An 18,154-nucleotide genomic window follows, 5' to 3' on the forward strand; every position below is an offset into this window, starting at 1 on the left:
GGTGGGAAGGAAGGAAAAAGAAAGCACGGGAGTCACTCCATGCTGAGATTTTGTACTTTTGTGTCTCCTGAAGTGAATACATCAGTCAGGAATCAAAGGTTTGGAAAGTCATTCAGCCCCTCCAAATTAGAAGGCGAGCCATCTGCCTGCCAGGATGGAGCTGTCCTCAAAGGCCACGGGCCAGGGCTAATCTCAGTGACACTGGGGTAAGCCTGGAGCATCTCCTCCAGAGTTACAAGCAGCTCGCCTGGCATCCCCGATCTTGGCCTGGTGCATGCATCTTCCTGCCAGGAAAGCATTTTGGACCCAGCCCTTTAATGTTGTATCACCATAGTGATGGGCTACTCTGCTCCAGAGCAGATGAGGAATTGCTGTGGGGCTGTCCAGTGTTAATTAGTTCTTTTTAGGGAAAAGTTCAACTCAGTGGAAGCGGCGAGTACAAGGTGCAGCACGTTTGGAGCTCTGCAGCCTCTCAGCATCTTTGGTTTTAGCAGAGTCCTGCCATCGAGTCCCACGTGCCACAGGAGATCCTTTGTGTTTCCTGGAAGTTAGAGCAGTGATGGAAAATCGATGGGAAGGAAAGATGCTCTGTATGAGAACTGATGATCCACTCATGTCCTTACGGCTTTGCAGATAATGCTATTTGGAAAGCTTGGGCTGTGATGCGAGATCCCCAAGGTGCTCCATTTTTGGGCAGAAGCCAAAAAACTGCCAGGATAACAGCACAAAGGAAAGCTGGATCTGAGACACTTGCTGGCTTAGATCATTGGGCTTGAACTGCCCTAAGGCATTGTAGCTAATATGAGAGATTGGCATCTCCAAAGGTACCTCTGGCTGTTGATTGCATGAGTGCCTTGGGGATGTCTCTCACCTGAGGCGCTTCAGGCAGGTTCCTGAAGGTAAGTGAGATGTCCCCAGGCCTAAGGGCATGTCCTTGGGGCGGAATAGATCCCAGAGCTAGTTCTGGCACAGGGTCGCTCTGATTCCAGAAACTAGACTGCCCATGGAAAACCTACATCTTCCTACATGCTGCTTGGTGTTTCTGGGTCTGGATTAGGTCTCTCAGACACAACTGGGGTGTCCCTGACCCTGTGGCGCAGACCTACCTGTGAGTCACATCCAGAATGATGGCAAAGAATGTTAATCACCTCACACAATATTTTGGGTCCCCGGAATCACAGAAATGGACACATCTGAGATAGATTTACTTCACTGGCTTTAATATGACAGATCTCAACCACAAATTTCTTATCCAGATTAGTTTGGAGCCAGAATATGGTTCAGGCCAAGTGTTTTGCTTTGTTTGTTTATCTCGGATATGGTTTTGGATGCTTAGCAGGAAAAAATCAATGTTTACGATGTTCATTTCAGATCTCCTTTTGGCAGCTGGATGAGAAAGGAATGCCACCACAAAGGAGGGATCGCTGAGGCGAGGCTGGAGTTGTATTCAAAGGCAAGAGCAGTGCTGTGCATTGCAGATGTCATAGAATCACCACCGTGATCAGTAACCCCCTTCCCTGGCGTGACTGAGTTCTGTGAGTAGCATCCTGAGGGCTGAAACTGGGCCTGCATACAAATTTAAAGGTGTCAAAAAATGCTACAACTGAAGTTGGAAGGAGTTACATAGCTGTAAGACTGAAAAGGTTTTAAAAATGGTATTGAGTCAAATGATTTCTAGTAAGGAAATGGTTGATGAGAAGATGCTTAGAAAGTGCTTTATAATGAGACAAACTGAGTCAGCTTTGGATTTTCTGCTCTTTTGGATGGCTTTTAGTTTTTTGCATTAACCCCAATGGATACTTTGTGTGGAAAAGGATGTGAATTATGACATTGTTTGCAAAGTACTGAGAATGCTATGAGATCTCTGAAAAATACAAATAATAATAGTAGTGCAGGGAACAGCAGTTTATCAAATCCATCTTAGAAATCCAGGAGTTCTTTTGCTGATTCATACCTTGAAGTATGCTGTGCTTTGATTTCTGTCTTTGGATGCTGGTAATGTGAGATCTGGGGCAGTTCCTAAGAAACTGAATGCAATTTGGTTTCTTTGAAAGCGTTTCAAACAGGACCAGATCTGCAATTGGTGCAAGCCTGTGTCTTCGGTGCCTTCAGGGGAAGTTATGCCTTAGTCTGGTGGTAAGGATTTGAATCACACTCCTCACAACGTTTGGTTTCTTACAGTTTCCATAAGCAGGACTCACTTCTATGATAGCTTCCTGGTGCTTTGATCGTTCCTTTGGTTAACTTCAACACAGTTTATGCATATTCAGCTGCTGAGAAGACCAGGTGCCAGTGTAAACCATTCACACTTCATATTTGTGGCTTACTTGGAGTCCAAAAACCTCAGGCATGCAGCATTTTATAGTGCAAGTACTCCAGAGCAGTTCTCATTCTCTCACGCTGCATGTGCAAGCTCTTAGTTGTAGATTTGCTGTAACATGAAGCACGAGATTACATGTCCTGGATCACAGTCCTGTTCCACCAAGCATACTTTTGGGTCAGTGGTGAGAAATATGGTGCAGGAGGCAACTCAGACTCCTGGCAGATCGAATATTGCTCTGAGAGCACGTGTCTCTCCTGGTGATGACAGGGAGGGTCCAGGGCCCAGCAGAAAAGGGACAGATCCAGGGCATCACTGCAGGGTATTGAACATGCTGTAGAGCAAGGTGCCAGCGCTCTGTATGGGGCTTGCTGCTTTGGGAGCTTAGTGGCAGCAACAGGAGGTCCTGTACAGAGATCAGAATCGTGTGTGCACAAAGCTGGATGACTTCACCCCTCCTCATGCTTGGTGTACCCATGTTAGTAGCACAGAGGGCGATGGGGTGAGCTGAATCGCCTTTGGAAACACTGCTGATCTTCTGCAGGGCCCAAGAGAATTAGATTCCTAACAAAGGGCTCAGGTAATTGCCTGCATCTCATTGGAGTGAATGGAAGGCAAAGTGAGATATCTTCATGTGATGTCACACGCTGCATCGAGACGAAGCATGGCCTAAGGAAATCAATGGGGAGGGAAGCAGGGTCTCTTAGAATGATCTGCGTAGGAGCGGCTTTGCAGTCTGCCAGCTGTTGAATGCTCCTGTGTAGTTTGCAAGCAGGGGTAAAGATTTTTTTAAAGAGTTGGAGGATGGCATGGCAGGGCTTCGAATATCTCTGTCAAGGCTTTGCTTTGCTTTGAGGCAGTACCAGTAGTCTGGGTTCCCTGGGAGCAATGCGTGCCATGCCAGCAGGTGCTCTGCCCATCCGTGTGCTGCCAGCCTTCATCCTGCTGCTCTCCCCATTTCCACTATTTCATCTTTGCTTCTGCCACTGTTTTTAATCCCCTTGCCTCGTCCCCAGCCCGTGGTGAATATTCAGAAACTTGGTCTCATTTACTGCTGTCCGGGTGCCAGAAATTCAAGTCCAAGGCGCTGGGGCTGCCTCTGTGCTGGGAGGACTCCCTCTCGTGGGCTCCACTGCCTGGACCTGGCCCTGAGCTCGGAGCTCAGCAACCCCTAACAGGTCCCCTTGCTTTCTCTCCAAGAACATGATTAGAGGTTTGAAACTGAGCAGACAGCTGGTATACTCTCCCAGGGCAGCCTCTGTGTCTGGGCCTCCATTGTTTTTGTCCAAATCGTATCTGATTGCTTTCCAAGAGCGTTCCAGTCCGTAAAACCAGACCAGGTGCCTTTGGTTGTACTAATTCCTGAAATACCAGCTACGAACAAAAGCATTTTGGTTTGGTCTTAGAAAGGGTATAAAATTAATTTCAATCTGGAATGTTTTTTTTCCCCCATTTAAAACACTAGAATTTTGTCTTACACTTTCCAGACACAAAACTGACCTTTTTCAAATTCGTCCTTTGGTCTTTTACCTATTTTACTGTATTACCTTTTACTAGATCATCAAAACTGCTTTGTGCCATACCGTTTTCTGAAATCCGACCTCTACATACATTCTTTGCACCTTGACCTTGGCTTTTTTACATGGTGTAAAACTAGAAGGAAGTCAGATGCTAGATTTTACAGCAATGTGCTTTCCCGTTCTGCTCAGTAATTTGCCAGAAATGAGGGGGAAAAAAAAAAACCCACCCAAACAACAGAAAATCTTACCTTACCATCCAAAATTGGTGGGAGGGCTTAAAAGCTCGAGTGGGCTCTCAGCCTTGGTTTAGTTCTCCCTGCCTTTAACTGCCAAGCTGAGTGCTTTGTCCTCCAGACCGCCCTTCGTCTGCACAGCAGGAGCAGTGCTGCTGGCACCGGGGTGCGGAGGGCTCTGCCAAGAAGATGGGCCCTGGTTACGGAGCGCAGATCTGCCAACCTTCTGTGCCGGGGAGTTTGCAAACTTCCACAGCGCATCTGTTTCATTTCAGACCATGGGCTGCGCTGAATAGTCCTTTTGTGTGCTCTGTCTCCAGCTACTAAAGCTGGCTCTGAAGACGCCAGCGATAAATATGACAGCTTCTGTTACCGGGTATCCCCTGGATCCTGTGGCCTGACCCGCGGTCATTCTTAGCGAGTAGTAACATTTATGTTGCTGTGTCAGCCTCGTTTCTTATCGTGTAACCAGAGATGGGCTGGATGAGCATGGAAAGCTTTTCTGTACCTCTGCATTCAGGGTCATTTGGAGGTCCGCAGATGGAACGGGCACTTTGCCACTGAGCTGTTTACCACAACGAATGCCGTGATGTTCTGTGCATCATTCAAGGAGAAAATGATGCTGCTCAAAATGGCAGGGGAGCACTGCAGAGGAAGGCTGAATGGCACAACTGCAGATGGGTAACCTGCCTACCTGCAGCACGTGCTGCAGGTTTTGGAGAGCTTTCCCATGGGGCAATGCCTTCATGTCCCAGTAAAGCAGTGCGAGGAGCAGAGCCGTCTCGTTGCACCTCTGAGCAATGAGCTCTGAATCACAGTTTCCATCAGTTGAGCTGATCTCCAAAGAGCAGTTTTGGAAAATGTGACCTGCTTCATTTCTGTTTAAACATAGGCACCAGAAAGAAGCATACACACCTCTGGTCCTTTAGTCGCTGGACTGTCACCAGTGTGAGACATCACCAAGTGGGAGTCACTGGAAACCCAGCTCTCCTCGTGCTGTCTCTGGACAGTGTTTGACTAGACTGCTTTTATCTCTCCAGCCTGTCTGTGGGAGTTGAATCTTTGTACAGAGCCTGCATTGCTTGGCATCTAATCTGCACTAGTTGACTCAGTCAGCCTCAGAAGGCAAGGGGGGAGGGAGATAAGTAGGAGGAAAAAAGGTGGGAGTGGAAAATAACATATTTGAGGGGACAGCAGGAAGTCTGGGCTCATTCGCATCTTGGGAATTGCTCAGGACATGACCAAGTGAGTGTTTCCTGATTCTCTTCTTCTTTTTCCTTCCCTATGGGCCAGGAAGAAAGGATGCCTGTAGGGCACTACTGGCAGAATCCCAACATGGGAAATACTGGGAGAATGGGTGATGCCCTTAGAGAATGTCACTGGAAAACCAAATGTCCCAGGCGGAGGTAATCTTGACCCACCAAAACAGCTCAGCTACAGTGATTGTCTGTTATTTTCTGGGGTATTTGGATTTCCCTTGAAGATCACCTGTTCTGTTCAGCCTGTGTTTATGTCTCAACATCTCTCTGAATTGAGGATAATTTAATATATATTTGCTTGCTATTGTTTGTTGTTTTTATTATTCTGAAGGAAGGCTATCAAGGTAGGGACTAATTAAGGTTCACTGGTGATGTAAAGAAAACAGGAATGATTTCTATAAGATAAAAACCGTTGCTGGTTTTGGAGCAGAGGGCTGGGGATCGTTTCAGGCCTGCAGGACATCTGAGAAGAGATGCTGTTGTGCAGGTGGAGCTGTAAAGCAGGGCAGGAAGGGAGGTGTGGAGCTGCATGTCTTTTCAAGTATTTCAGGACACCTCAACATAAAAGCTGCCGTGTGAATGTCAGATCCTGTACCCATTATTATGAAAGTTGTGGATTTGCTCATGCTTTTAAAGATCACTAATCTCACTTTCTCTAAGCAGGCAGAACTGGGATCGCAGCGTGCTCATCGCATGTTCCGTGTACTTCAAGGACTGATTAGGTCTTTTCTTTGTCTGCCCTAATTAAATCAATAAGTGGCCTCTGGAGTCACCTGTGTAGCAGGTTACAAGTTGAGCTGCTGGAGGTCACTGCAGAGGGCATCCTGGCTGCCTTTGAAAAAGAAAAGGGTTTTGATCTAGAATAGTCACAATGTCCCAGTTTCCTGGTCCCTTGGGCCAACTCGTTCCTAGAGCAGAAAGCAGAGAGAAAAGAGCTGAAGAGAACTGTTTCTCTCAGGGATGAGCTAAGAAATCTGGTATTTCTGTTGTCTCACACTTTACACTATTTACTCCAACTGTCACCTGTTTTGTTTCTTACAGGCTTTTCTCCTTAGTGCGTTAGCAGTGCTGTGATGATTAGGTGAGCAGATTATGTGGCAGGGTTGCATTGTGATTTTGTTTCCAGCCATACTGTAGCAACTCCTGGATGTGCAGGCATTGGAAGGAACTGTACTGTGTAGGTTGCTCTATAAACCCAGTGGTTATCAAGTGAGATGTATGTGAATCCTGCATATTCTGTGCTGTTTGAAACCCAAATCAGCTCCAAGTGAATCCCAGTTTTACTCATATTGTGGATTTTAGATGAATCCAGCTGGTCTAAGATGGACACTGCTTCATTCTAGGAGATGAAAACAAATCCCCATGCTGTGGTTTGCCCTGCTGGATTAGCCTGCTTTTTCTCAGGCAGGTGCAAGGGTGTCTGTAGGTGTTTTCTCCAGGACAGTCGCCTTATATACCGGCTCCTGCAGGTGTTTGGAACGGTGGCCACCATCACGAGCACAGCCACTGCCATTAGATGCTCTTTGCCAGGCTGCAAGGATAAAGGGTGTGTGTGCAGAAACCCAACTCTTTGAGCATGCATGCTTCCTTCCTTCCCTGCAATCCTGAATTCCAAAAACCCCACATCTTCTTGGAGCGCTTGACAATGATCAATATGGACGAAAGCAGCACTCGTAGCATAGGCACAGCTTTTTTCTTCAAGGGAGTGAAAACGGTGTCTTTTAACCTGTCAGCACGCATTTACAGCACAGTTGATGTTTGAAAGAGGCTGTCCAAAAAGAAACCTGGAGTAATAAGAGTGTGCTAGTAGGGCCAGTAAGCATTGAATAGTCTCTGTGGTGGTAGAAAAGCCTTAGGCTTCAACTGATTGCTAATTATGTGGCTCTGCTCCTTTTTAAGAAGATGCCATGCAAGGTTTGTGAGGGAGGTAAAGTGTGTTAATGTGGAGACGGTTACTGGTTTTGTTGTTGTTGTTTTTCTTTTCCCATGCCTCAATTTGGTGGTAGAGAGCGGGCCCTGGTTTAAAATGAAGCTGCATTCCCGAGTTCTGCCACCCATCTCTTAGAGCCTCTGTGTAAAGGGCACAAGTCATTCCACCTTAAAAAGAAAAGGGGAAGAAGAAAAGGGAAAAAAAGCAAAACCCACACTGTGCAGAGAGGGAGAGAGTTACAGAAAGTGGGCCCCCTGCTTTTTTCAGAGGGGGAATGTAAGCAGATCCTTGCTAAAACTGCTGCACTCAGCAGTTTTCAGCTTGTTTTAATTGGCCTGGCCTGAAAGAATTCTGAATGCTGTACCTGTGCCAATGAAAATGCAAATGCTTCCCCAAGACGAGGCACTTGGAGTGCCTGTGCCCCAGCTCTGATAGCAGCAGCAGGGGCACAGAGACATGTATGTGGTGGGAAACGGGGAGGCCTTGATCTGGCTCCGCTCAGAAAACAAAGGGCTTTGCAAAATAAAGCATGAATAAGGCACGGCGAAATGCAGGGTGCCTACAGGAGCTCCTGCAACACCAGAAGCTTGTCTGTGATGAGGCCCATCGCCCTCCCACCCTACGCTGGGCTGTTGGTTCCTTCGCTGATTTACAGAGAAGCCTGATGGCTCTTTCTTTCTGGCTTTGTTTCTTTGTTGAGCTGCTGTTTACTGTTGAAGGTTCCTGTCAGAAGGAAAGCTGTTCCTTCAGCTGGAGAGGTGCTGTGGCTGAGTGCATCCACACAGCCACGGTTCTGTGTCCAGAGCAGATGTAAAGCTGTGTTCTCTTTCAAAGCATCAGCTCGGTGTTGGAGTCAGAATTACTGGCGTGACTGTCGTTATGCTCCAAGCTTGCCGTTATCTTAAAAGATGGAAAGACAATTGCTTAAGTCTTGGTGTTTGTTTTCCAGCACTTTTTTACAACGCTGTATTTTCCATGTGGAAATGAAAATGGTTTCCATTTCCCTTGAATTTGAGAGTAAATCACACTGGGTGCCTCACTACTAGATTGCATGAATACAAGCATGGGAGTGAAACCTCCCTGGAGAGTCCCATCCTGCCTTACCCATATCCCAGTTTTATGCTTTTCATTCCCTTGGGTTGCTGGCACTGCAGAGATGTCCATCTCAAGAACCACTTTTTGCAAGTATACTCACCTCTCTCAAGTAGCTACGTGAGCCACAAAAAGCCCCACAAAAAATCCCTTTGAAACTGTCGAGTCTCATGTAATTCCTGTGTACTCACAGACCCCATATGGTCCCAGGTACCAATATTTGTCATCTACTGAAATTCCCCCTCTCCTGGGCATCCCTCATTGTGACCATTTTAGATGCAAGTAACTCTACATTTCTCCACAAAATACGTGCTACAAATTATAGCCCCACAAAATTATGTTCTTAAGCATCTGTAAGACATACTGCTTCATAGAGGATGCATGTTAGAGTCCTGGAATGAAGAAATAAGAAAAAATACCTAGCTCAGCTTTTTATTCTGCCTCAAGTCAAATTATAGCACAGTTATGAATTGGGAAACTAATTCATTTTCAATAAATGGTTGACCAGTATTTTCTGTCTTTGTAACTGCCAATGCAGTAATGAATATACATTCTTTGCATCCTTCAGATAAATATCCAGCATCTTAAGGTACGTAAAATTAGATCTGTATACATTTACAGAGCAGTGATTATTCTGAATTTCATCTGAGGCAATTAAAAAGCTTCACGATGACATTTAAGGTGATATTTTTCTCCCCTATGTTAAATAATTATAAATAATAATAATGATTAAACAAATTATTCTGTTCCTCCCAGTCTGGATCAACCTTTAGGTTAATAATCTAAATCATTAAAATTCATCTGTCTCTCAAAGGATTAAGTAGTTCTAAAAATTGGAGGAACCTTTCTGCATAAGGGTGATTGATAATTACCAAAGCAAAGATGTTTTGTGGGTAAAAATTGTGAAGGCTCAGTAGATTGATCGGGTCATTTATTGGTCAGGTTGAGGTGATATTTTCAACGATTAAACTCAGCAGAGGTTTGTCCACCAACATCCTTTCTGTGGGCTGTTGCAGAGGTCAGGTCCAAGCTTGCTTCCTTGTACACCAGCTCTCAGGACTCCATGGTTCACGGCTGCACATTTGCTGTGTGACCTGAGGTTGCTGACGGCCACTTTTTGAGGTTATTATTTAATTTCAGTGGGAGCTAGGCCTGTAAATTATGGTGTTTTATTATTTTTCCTTCAATTGCATGAATGAGATTTCCCTTGAATAAGTTTAGACATCTAAAATGCAGGTATTGAAACCAAGCTGCTACCATTCAGAGGCAGCAGACAGTGTTGGCCGTTTCCCTCTTCTTTAAGGTTGGTTACATCTCTTCATTTGTGACAGAAAGCACCCAAATAATTAGATGAGAACTGAAATCCAACTTTTGGATGGTCGCACTTGAGAGATGAATGTGGCTCAAGCCACCTCTTGATAGCCAGGAGTGCTCTTTTCCTATAGGCACTACAAAGACAATGTGGTAAAAGATCTGACGTACAACTCAGCTTCTCTATTGCAAGGACAATCTAATGTGACTACTTGAAAGGGATACGGGCTCCTTTGGACTTTTCATCTCTTTGGATAACTAGAGACTTGTCTGGCCATGAAAAGGCACAGAAGAATGGATTTCCAGAGTGGGAAGGAAAGATAAAGCTTTCCCCATAGGGCTTATTGGATTGTGAACTGCTCCACCTATTTGTAGGGTTTCTCAGAAGTAGTCCACGTTCATCCATCTTTCCCCTGTCCCTCCAGACTACTAAATCTCTCTGCACTCTGCTGAAACCAACCTTCACATCGTCTTAATAAATTGTGTTTCTTTGCAGGGAAAGAATTGCCATTCGGGATTATGAGGACCAAACAGATACCCTGTGTGCAGAGTACAGCTTAGGGATGTTCTCCTTTAAAATCTGGGGGACTTTGGGGTTGCGAAGTCATAGGATCATAGAATTCATCATGAATACACGCTACGGCTGCTTGGTAACACTTCCCCTGGCCACAAACACGTATTCTTTATTCCTATCCTATTTTGTTGCTTGCACCCCTCCCTCCCCCCTCTCACTTTGTTCCTGGGTGCCCCTTGCTAAACAGAAGCTCTGCTTTTCCAGCTCAAACTTGAGCAGAGCCTCCCGGCCCTCACTGCTGGCTGCAGGCAGGCCTGGGCTCCCCTGGGAGCAGCTTTCTCAGGAAATTGAGCTATTTCCGGTCCCGGCTGCAGCCAGGAAATGAGGAGGCAGCCATGAAGAAATATATTTTTTAATTTGACGGGATTTTTTTCTCCTTATTTTGTAGCAGGGAGCGAGTGGTTTGTTGGAACCTGGGGAGGCAGAGCCTCGGCCTGGCTTAGGCGCGGGCTGGGACCGGTGCAGGATCAGTGGGGATGTGGACGCAGTGAGATGTGAGCCAACGACCCCGAGGTTGGAAGCCAAAATAGTAAACACGGGCTGGAGGAGCGGTTCCGCTTTCTGCTGCCGATTTGCTCGTTTGTTTGATTCCTGTGGATTTATTTTTGTCACAGGACCGAATAATTGGAGTCTTTTCACAAGGCAGAGCTGTGCCTTTCAGGGCTGCACGTGTGGAAATGCTCATCTGCTGCCACCACAGTGGGAAGGGCTTCAGGTCCTGTGCTCTAACGTTGTCCCACTTCTACTTTAACATGAAATTAAAGACTTTCTTACAATTAACCTCATGAGAATTTAAAGCGAGCAAGTGCGCTTTGTTTTTATGCAAGATGTGTGGCTGACCCCTTAAATGGCTCTAAAAATCATATTTGTGTGGGTATCCCATCCATTTCTATGGCAGGTTGTGGGTAGTTCTGCGAGTGAGCGTTTCCAATGAAAATGGAAAAATAATAGTGATGATCTTTGAGTGAACTTGGGTGGTGTTTGAGAAGTACATTATTATCAGAGCTAAACAGAAGGTGGTCCGTGCAAAGGATTTCAATTGAGCTGTTTTGAGAAACTGACCCGTACTTTGAAGTTCTCTGGAGGAAGATTTTTCTTCTGCCTTTCTTCCCTCAGGAAAAAATAGCCACACATTTGAACAGAATTTATCATTTCTTGTAATATTTTCTATTTTTAGGGTATGTCTGTGTTCAGTGTAGAAGGATTGAAAAAAGTCTGTGATTTTTCTTTAAGATATGGAGATGTAATAGTGAAGCTAGGAAGTGTCAAAACCAAAACTTTAACGTGAATTTAAGAGTTTGTTCTGAAGTTTTGGAACGTTTTAGTTTTACATCGCTGAAAGACTTTTCCTAGTTCCACTCCATGCAACTTTTAGGCCCAACTTTTCCCAGGGCATTCCACCTGAAGCTTCTGTGATAAGGGGTGAAATGTTAACTGTGTTTGCCAGCATGTTGTTTTGTTGTGCTTTGGAACTGGAGTCACAAGGCAGTGGCCAAAACCCTGCCATCACCTTATGAGTGCTAACAAGAACTGGCCTCTGCCCTAAGTGTGAGTATTGCAAGAGCATCCGCTGTGTTTCCCAATGGAGGGAGGCACGATAGCAGCCCTGCGTGCATCCCAGAGGAGCCAAGTGTGTTACTTGTGCATCTTGGTGCCATGGCTGTGGGCAGGCACACCGGTAATGGTGTGGCAGTGCGTGTTTGGAACCCCAGAACTGGGGATCTGAGGCAGACTGACACCCAGTTTTGTGCCAAGGGCAGTAGAGGCAGTTGGTGCATTTACTGCATCCCAAGGAGTTTGCATAAAAACAGTGCCTTGCTGTGATGCTCTGGCACTGCCTGCTGCGTTACATTTTGTTTCCACATATATATATGTGTGTTTAAGTTGGTGAAGTGAGCTGGGTATGCTCTCGGTGCAGCCCCATTGCTCAAAGAGCAATCTGTGGATTGTAGATCTGAATAGACAAAAGGGAGAGAGAACAGGGGGGAGTGACTTGCTTACAGTCATCCAGAAGGAAAACATAAATCTTCTGACCTGCAATGCAATGCTTGTTCCCTCAGCACCCACTGCCTCACAAGCAGTGTCCCAGATCTTTATGTATGTGATAGTCCCTCTGAGTTCAATTGTGGCTAAGGAAACACAAATATTGTTACTCACATGTGGAGAGTTGCTCACACACTAATCAGATGAAGAGCAGAGATATCCATCTCAGCCTTATTAACTTCATCACACAATTTATCATTGAAGCGGGTAACAGGAGGCTCAATTAGGCACTTGTGATTTTGGCAAGTGCCTGCAGAAGAGTGTCCCATTGTATAATTTTGTTTGCTTTTGGTTTTATACGGTAAAGCACAAATAACATTTACCCATGAGACAGCCTAGGGACACGCTGCCAGAAATAGAGGCTCCCAACAATTATACAGGATGTTGCTGTGGTGTTATCATATGATTCATCCACTATGAGCACGAACAATTGTTAACCTCAAGACACTCTCACTTTCACGCCCTCTGACACACATACCACTGAGGACAAATATCCTCAAGATGAGTAAAACGTTGGGATTGGGATTCTGACTCACAAAGGTCAGTTCACATCAGGTTCATGTGTTAAACCTTAGCTTTGCTGTCCAGTCCTTCAGCAGGGGGATTAAAGGAGGATCTCTATAAACGGTGCAATGTGCTGCTTAGTAAATCCCTTTTGGATACTGATTGCCCATAGTAATGGCTGTGCATAGAGACTGTCAGAATGGTGGAAACCACTGAAATCGATTACAGAGAGAATAAATAAATTTGGCCCAGATATCCTGATACAACTGAGTGAAGGTCAAGACTGAGAAATATATCTAGTAAAGCTGGAAGAAAGATGACCAAAGAGATTTAGGAGCACGAAAGAGGGTTGCTCTTGGGAAAAACTTCTATGGAGTCTTTGCTTGAACATAAGCTTGGCAGAACACGAGCTTGGAAGAGCAAGCCCAGTTGAGAAGCTGGATTTTGAGACTCGTAGTTGTCTTTTCTGGATGTGCCCTGCAATGGTAGCGGCTGGATAATGGACGAGCCTCTTTGCAACCCCATGTCTTGCATGCATTTTGTTATCCTGTGCACCATAACGTCTGTCTCTCTTGTACGTGTTTGAGGGCCACCACTGGCTGTGCCTTTTGCAGTTCTCTTAGTGTGATTTAAGTTATTTCTGGCCCTTCCTTCACAAGTTGGGCTCTGGTACTTGCTGTTGGTCAGCCATCTTTTGCCAGCTCTTTTGCCTTGCGAAGTCGCATCACTAGATGGCAGTGTAATGGCACACACGTGCCTGCCCGTACCGATGGGGAGAAAAGTCAAATTTCACCTAAAAAGTTGATGAAATTTAAAATTTGAGTGCAAGGCAACTTCCGAACCTTAAAACAGAAGGTTCTGCTTCATCCACCTTCAATTTCCTTAGCACTCACTGCTGAGACCTAGGGCGAGGTCTAATGACCCAGTGTCGTAGTGCTACCCCAATTTACAGCACCTCTGGGTTCAGCCTACAGAGCTCAAGTGGATGTGACAGCCATACCTGCACTTTGGATGCATGCAGTGCTAGGTCAGGAAATTTGGAGAAGATTTAAAATACAAAAGCAGTAAAGCAAATAAGCACGATATTTTCCTTCAAGTTAAACTTTCCTCACTCTTCAGTTTTTGCTTCTGCTTCCTCATGGCATAATGGGATAATGTTTTGAGTTGCTTTGCAGTCTTAGGCCTTGTGGCACAATAGATTAAGTAACAGCGTGTCTCTTTGCAGTTCTCCACAAATACAAAGGTTCTGCATCACTCCAGCTGATTTTGTAGCCCAAAGGGGACTTGAGGGTGGTCGCAGGTATTGCTTTGGTTTTATGTAGCATGAACGGCATCCTGTGGGCCCATGGGTTTGCAGCATATATAGTACATGCATATGTGTATGTTTTCTTAGATCTGGGTTAGCGGCCTCATTTATGACCAAGATTTTGACGAGGAAAATGTCACAGTGTAGAAAAATAAACAGGGTAAAAATAAATGGCAGAAAGATAGTCTTCATCACACTGAATGTTGTCCTTTTTGGACGTCATGAAGACAGCTGTTGGCTGAGAGGGAGATCTGAAGGTCTTTGTTAGGAAACGTTATTGCTGAGATTTTCACTGTTTGGATTTCCTGTTTTCCTCACTTCTGAACCCTTTGGCTTTTTGTAATCTCAGCAGGGTCAGGTCTGGTCATCCGTGGGGAAACAGACTGGCTGAACAACAAGGCTATGTGCTGCAGGAACAGTGCTGGGGAGTCAGTAGGTGAACGGCTGGGCAGGTTATGGAGGCGGCCAGGATCCTCGTCAGAGTCTGCTCTGACCTTCTGCATAGGGCTGGCCATAAGACTTCCCTGTCTGAGCTGCATCTGTCCAGATAAAAAACTTCTATCTTTCATTTAAAAACATTGAGTGATGGAAAACCACCCACCGTCCTTCAGGAGCACTTCCAGGGATTAATTGCCTTTGACTGTTCAAAATGAGCGTCTTATTTTTGGTCAGAATCTACTTAGTTTCAGTTTCCTTGTCACTGTATCTGGTTATACTATCTGTAGGCAAAAGAGCCCTTGTGAATTTTTTTTTTTAATGTCTTTGATGTCCAGATATGATATACACCAGAAGATGCTCCAAGATGTGTCATCTTCCTAGTAAAATGGGAAGGTCAGAATTGAACCATTTGATCTCTCAAAACCCATAGTTTTTAAGGAATGTGTCGAAATTCATTCCAGTTTATTCCATTACCTTCTGACTGCACCCAAACTCCGCCTTTAGTGTCGGAAATATAAAATGCATGTAGCAGTCCTAGTCTCTAGCCATGATTTCCCTGCAAGCATGTTTCTTTGTTCCTCCATTGGATGAACACTGTTATCTTTCCCTGCTGTAGCTAAAGCAGTGTTAAGCCCAGAAAAGATGAAATTAAACTGGTGTAAAGGTATGCAATTGAAAACGTAGAGAGAAGCTGAAAAATCCCACCGTGTCCACACCTGGTGACAAGTCACATAACTATACCATGATAGTTGAAGAGCTACAATCCTGTTGTGGTAGCCCTGGTCTGACCCCCAGAAAGTCTTTTTCACTGGTCCCTTACAGGTAGGTGTTATTAATGTCACTGTATTGTATTCTTTGTGTGGTACTAAACAATTACTTTAAGTGAAATAATTAAGCAGCATCCAACATGTCCGTGCATCAGGTGAGTACTTTCTATCAGTCTACTTCTGTTTGTGCAGTTGGAAGGAAGGGCTCCTATGGCATACTTAACTTGTACGTGCTGCGTGTATCTGATGCAAGCTAAACGTGGTCTTTCCTCACCATCCCTGGAGTATGATCAGGACTTCTGCTCAGCATCTCTGCCAGCATCCTCCTTCTCCTTTCATTCCTTCAGTTTCTTCCTCCAAAGATGGATTTTCATCAGTGAACAGGTTGGATCTGTTCTGGAAGCTGGCCTTCACAAGGCTGATATGTTTCCCTCCCCTATTACACATCACCCATTTTCTCTTAGTTGTACTTGGAATTTTCTCCAGGTTACTGTGACACAACTTGTTCATGTTTTTGGGTTCTTTTGCAATAGGGAAGTCCCTCTAGCTACAACTATCATTAAATCCAGCTTTTCTGTGAGACAACTGGGAAGATTTTCACAGGGCGCTGTTGAGTTGGTGGAGTTGTCCCAGAGCCTCCACCAACTGCCTTCTTTTTCATCTTCAAATTCACAGGCAAGGGGATGCCATGCAGACATGTAGGACTGGATGCTCTTCTCACTTATGATGCTGCCTTCACAGAATCATAGAAAAGTTCAGAAAGGACCCTCATGAGAAATTAGCTGGGTTGTATCCGAGCGATTCGTGATTTTGTAGGAAGGCGATCGGGTTCTTGTGCTGCTGGATGCACAGCGTGCTGTTTCAGTCACATTGCGAAGGGGTCAGGGCTGTGCTACAGGTTGGATGTGAGAATGGGAGACCCAGGGACCTGCTGTGCTGCCCCTGAGCATCATCTCAGCGTGCGCCCAGGCAAGCAGTGTGCCCCATCCTTCCTCCTCCCATGCAGGTGACGAGGCAGCTCCAGTTCTCCCACTATCTGACCCTCCCGGCAGCACAACTGCAACAGGACGTGGTGATTTACAAGGACGGGGCCAGCAGGAAATTCCTACCTCCGCCCCCCGGAGTAAGGAGGAAGCCGAAGCAGAGCCATGACTGAGTCACTCCTGAGTCACTGCGGACGCGGTTCCTGGGGTGGTGCTGGGCTCCCCAGCCCTGCTGCACAGCTGGAGTCAGCGTGCGCTGCTGCACCGCTGCTGGCCGTCATGGCAGGGAGACGTGGGAGGCTGCGAGGAAGGAATGGCCAGATTGGGTTAATGCTCTTCTTTAATACACGAATAAACAACTTATGGCAGGTGCCTGGCAGCTTAGGGTAATCAACAGGGTATTTATTTGGGATCAGAAAATACACTCGGTGAAACAAATCTCTCTTCTGTGTTTGGCTTACCGCAGGCTCGCTGAAATTGGACGGGGTCATTTGCTGTCTAGTCACAGATAATAAATCAAAGGGCTGAAGAAACTGCAGGAGAAAGGGCATGAACTGACCAAACATTTAGCTTATTGTAGTAAGCATCAGCCTGGCCAAAGTGAAACTTTCCCAGCAAATTTTCACTTATCTCAAATCCAGTTATTCCCCGTGGGCAGCTGAGCTCAGTAAATAGAGGTCACTTTACCTTGACTAAACAATGACTTTGCTATAGTTGGTGCCAACTATGTAACAGTTACAAAATGTGCTTTAAAGGCTTGCTGGTCGCAGGCTGCCAGGGTGAATGAACCAGTCAGTCTGGTCACTGTGGGCAGGATTTAGGATGCTTAGTGAGATGGAGCTGTGGTCGGATCAGCTGATCCTGTTCTTTGAGCTGGGATATAGCATGCAGGAGGACGGACGTGCATAAGGAGGAAGCAGAGAGAAGCTGGGGGAGTGGAGAAGGGATGACTTTCCTCTGATGTCAAAAATCCCATCATTCAGTGCTCGCAGGGAGAAAGACAAGAGGAGAAGAATGTGGAGAGAAAGAGGGAGAGAGGGAGAAGAAATGGAGGGAAGGGACGCGCTCATTTTTCCCCCTAATTCTGCAGGGTAACGTTTACCACCCTCATACATGGAGAAATGAGCCTGATCTCGAGTGCCAAGTTCTGAGCAGCCTTGCAGCCCCAGGGACTGCTTACATCCCCATCCCGATCTGGACTTGGTTAGTACTGTCTTGATAATGAATAATCAGGTAGATAAAAATGGTCAAGAAACTTACTGCAGTTTCCTCAGGGCTCTCTTTGTGTTATCATTTATTCCTGGCAGTTTTAATTTTCGGGTCAATGTCTGTGTTTGTCTGAGGTGTTAGATACGCATCTCTCCTAGGATTTCTGCAGTGTGGTGAGGAAGGACCAGAGCTGGCTGTGAGTGAGTGTGATCGAGCAGCAGATGCAGGAGGGCTGGAGTTGCCTGCAGCTCTGTCCAGGTTGCTAATTCTTCCTTCCGAGGGGTTGATTTCAAAGGGTGCTGGATTTGTCCTTCGTGCATTTTGCTGTGTGCCGTCGCTTGTAATTAGCTTTTCAACTGAAAAGGCTTTCTCAACTAGGGGGAAAAAAAAAAAAAAAAAAGCCAAAAAATAACCCCACACATTTTTTGGCAGTGGGTTGTTTTTCTAAGCGATTAATTAAGCGCTGGTTTTAAAAGAATTTGCATCTTTCTTCCAGTCTGTGTCAGGCATGGATTTTGTATTAATCACTTCGCTACTCTCTGACTGAATGAGGACTGAAAAAGATGCAGAGAGTAAAAATTTCCTCAGGAAATGAATCAGACAAGGAACCTATGCCTCATCTCGCCTCCTACAAATGAAGAAAGAGAGGATTTTTGTCAATGGTG

At 45.6% G+C, this 18,154-nt stretch overlaps 1 protein-coding gene and 1 long non-coding RNA gene across 43 annotated transcripts in view; one reads left to right on the plus strand and one right to left on the minus strand.

Moving 5' to 3' along the window:
* LOC109371009 (uncharacterized) overlaps positions 1-18,154 on the plus strand; it is a 214,789-nt gene that overhangs the window by 175,429 nt on the left and 21,206 nt on the right. For 25 of the 42 annotated variants that reach the window (XR_014879734.1, XR_014879751.1, XR_014879742.1 and 22 more), the window contains one exon: positions 1,372-5,318. The exons of 6 other annotated variants lie outside the window; for them this stretch is intronic. The gene's annotated coding sequence lies outside the window, so the exon portion shown is untranslated. Of the gene's footprint in view, positions 1-1,371; positions 5,319-16,466; positions 17,484-17,862; positions 18,152-18,154 lie in introns of those variants that run through there. 11 more of the 42 variants (XR_014879721.1, XR_004162023.2, XR_014879741.1 and 8 more) reach the window with 4 other exon arrangements.
* On the minus strand, positions 1,204-17,726 carry LOC116217453 (uncharacterized). The gene is made up of 3 exons (XR_004162024.2): positions 17,541-17,726; positions 4,089-16,580; positions 1,204-3,694 (listed from the first exon to the last, which is right to left on the minus strand). It is a non-coding gene; the product is annotated as an uncharacterized LOC116217453 (long non-coding RNA).

This window comes from Meleagris gallopavo, chromosome 26, assembly GCF_905368555.1.
Source record: "Meleagris gallopavo chromosome 26, MGAL_WU_HG_1.1, whole genome shotgun sequence".
NCBI lineage: Eukaryota > Metazoa > Chordata > Aves > Galliformes > Phasianidae > Meleagris > Meleagris gallopavo.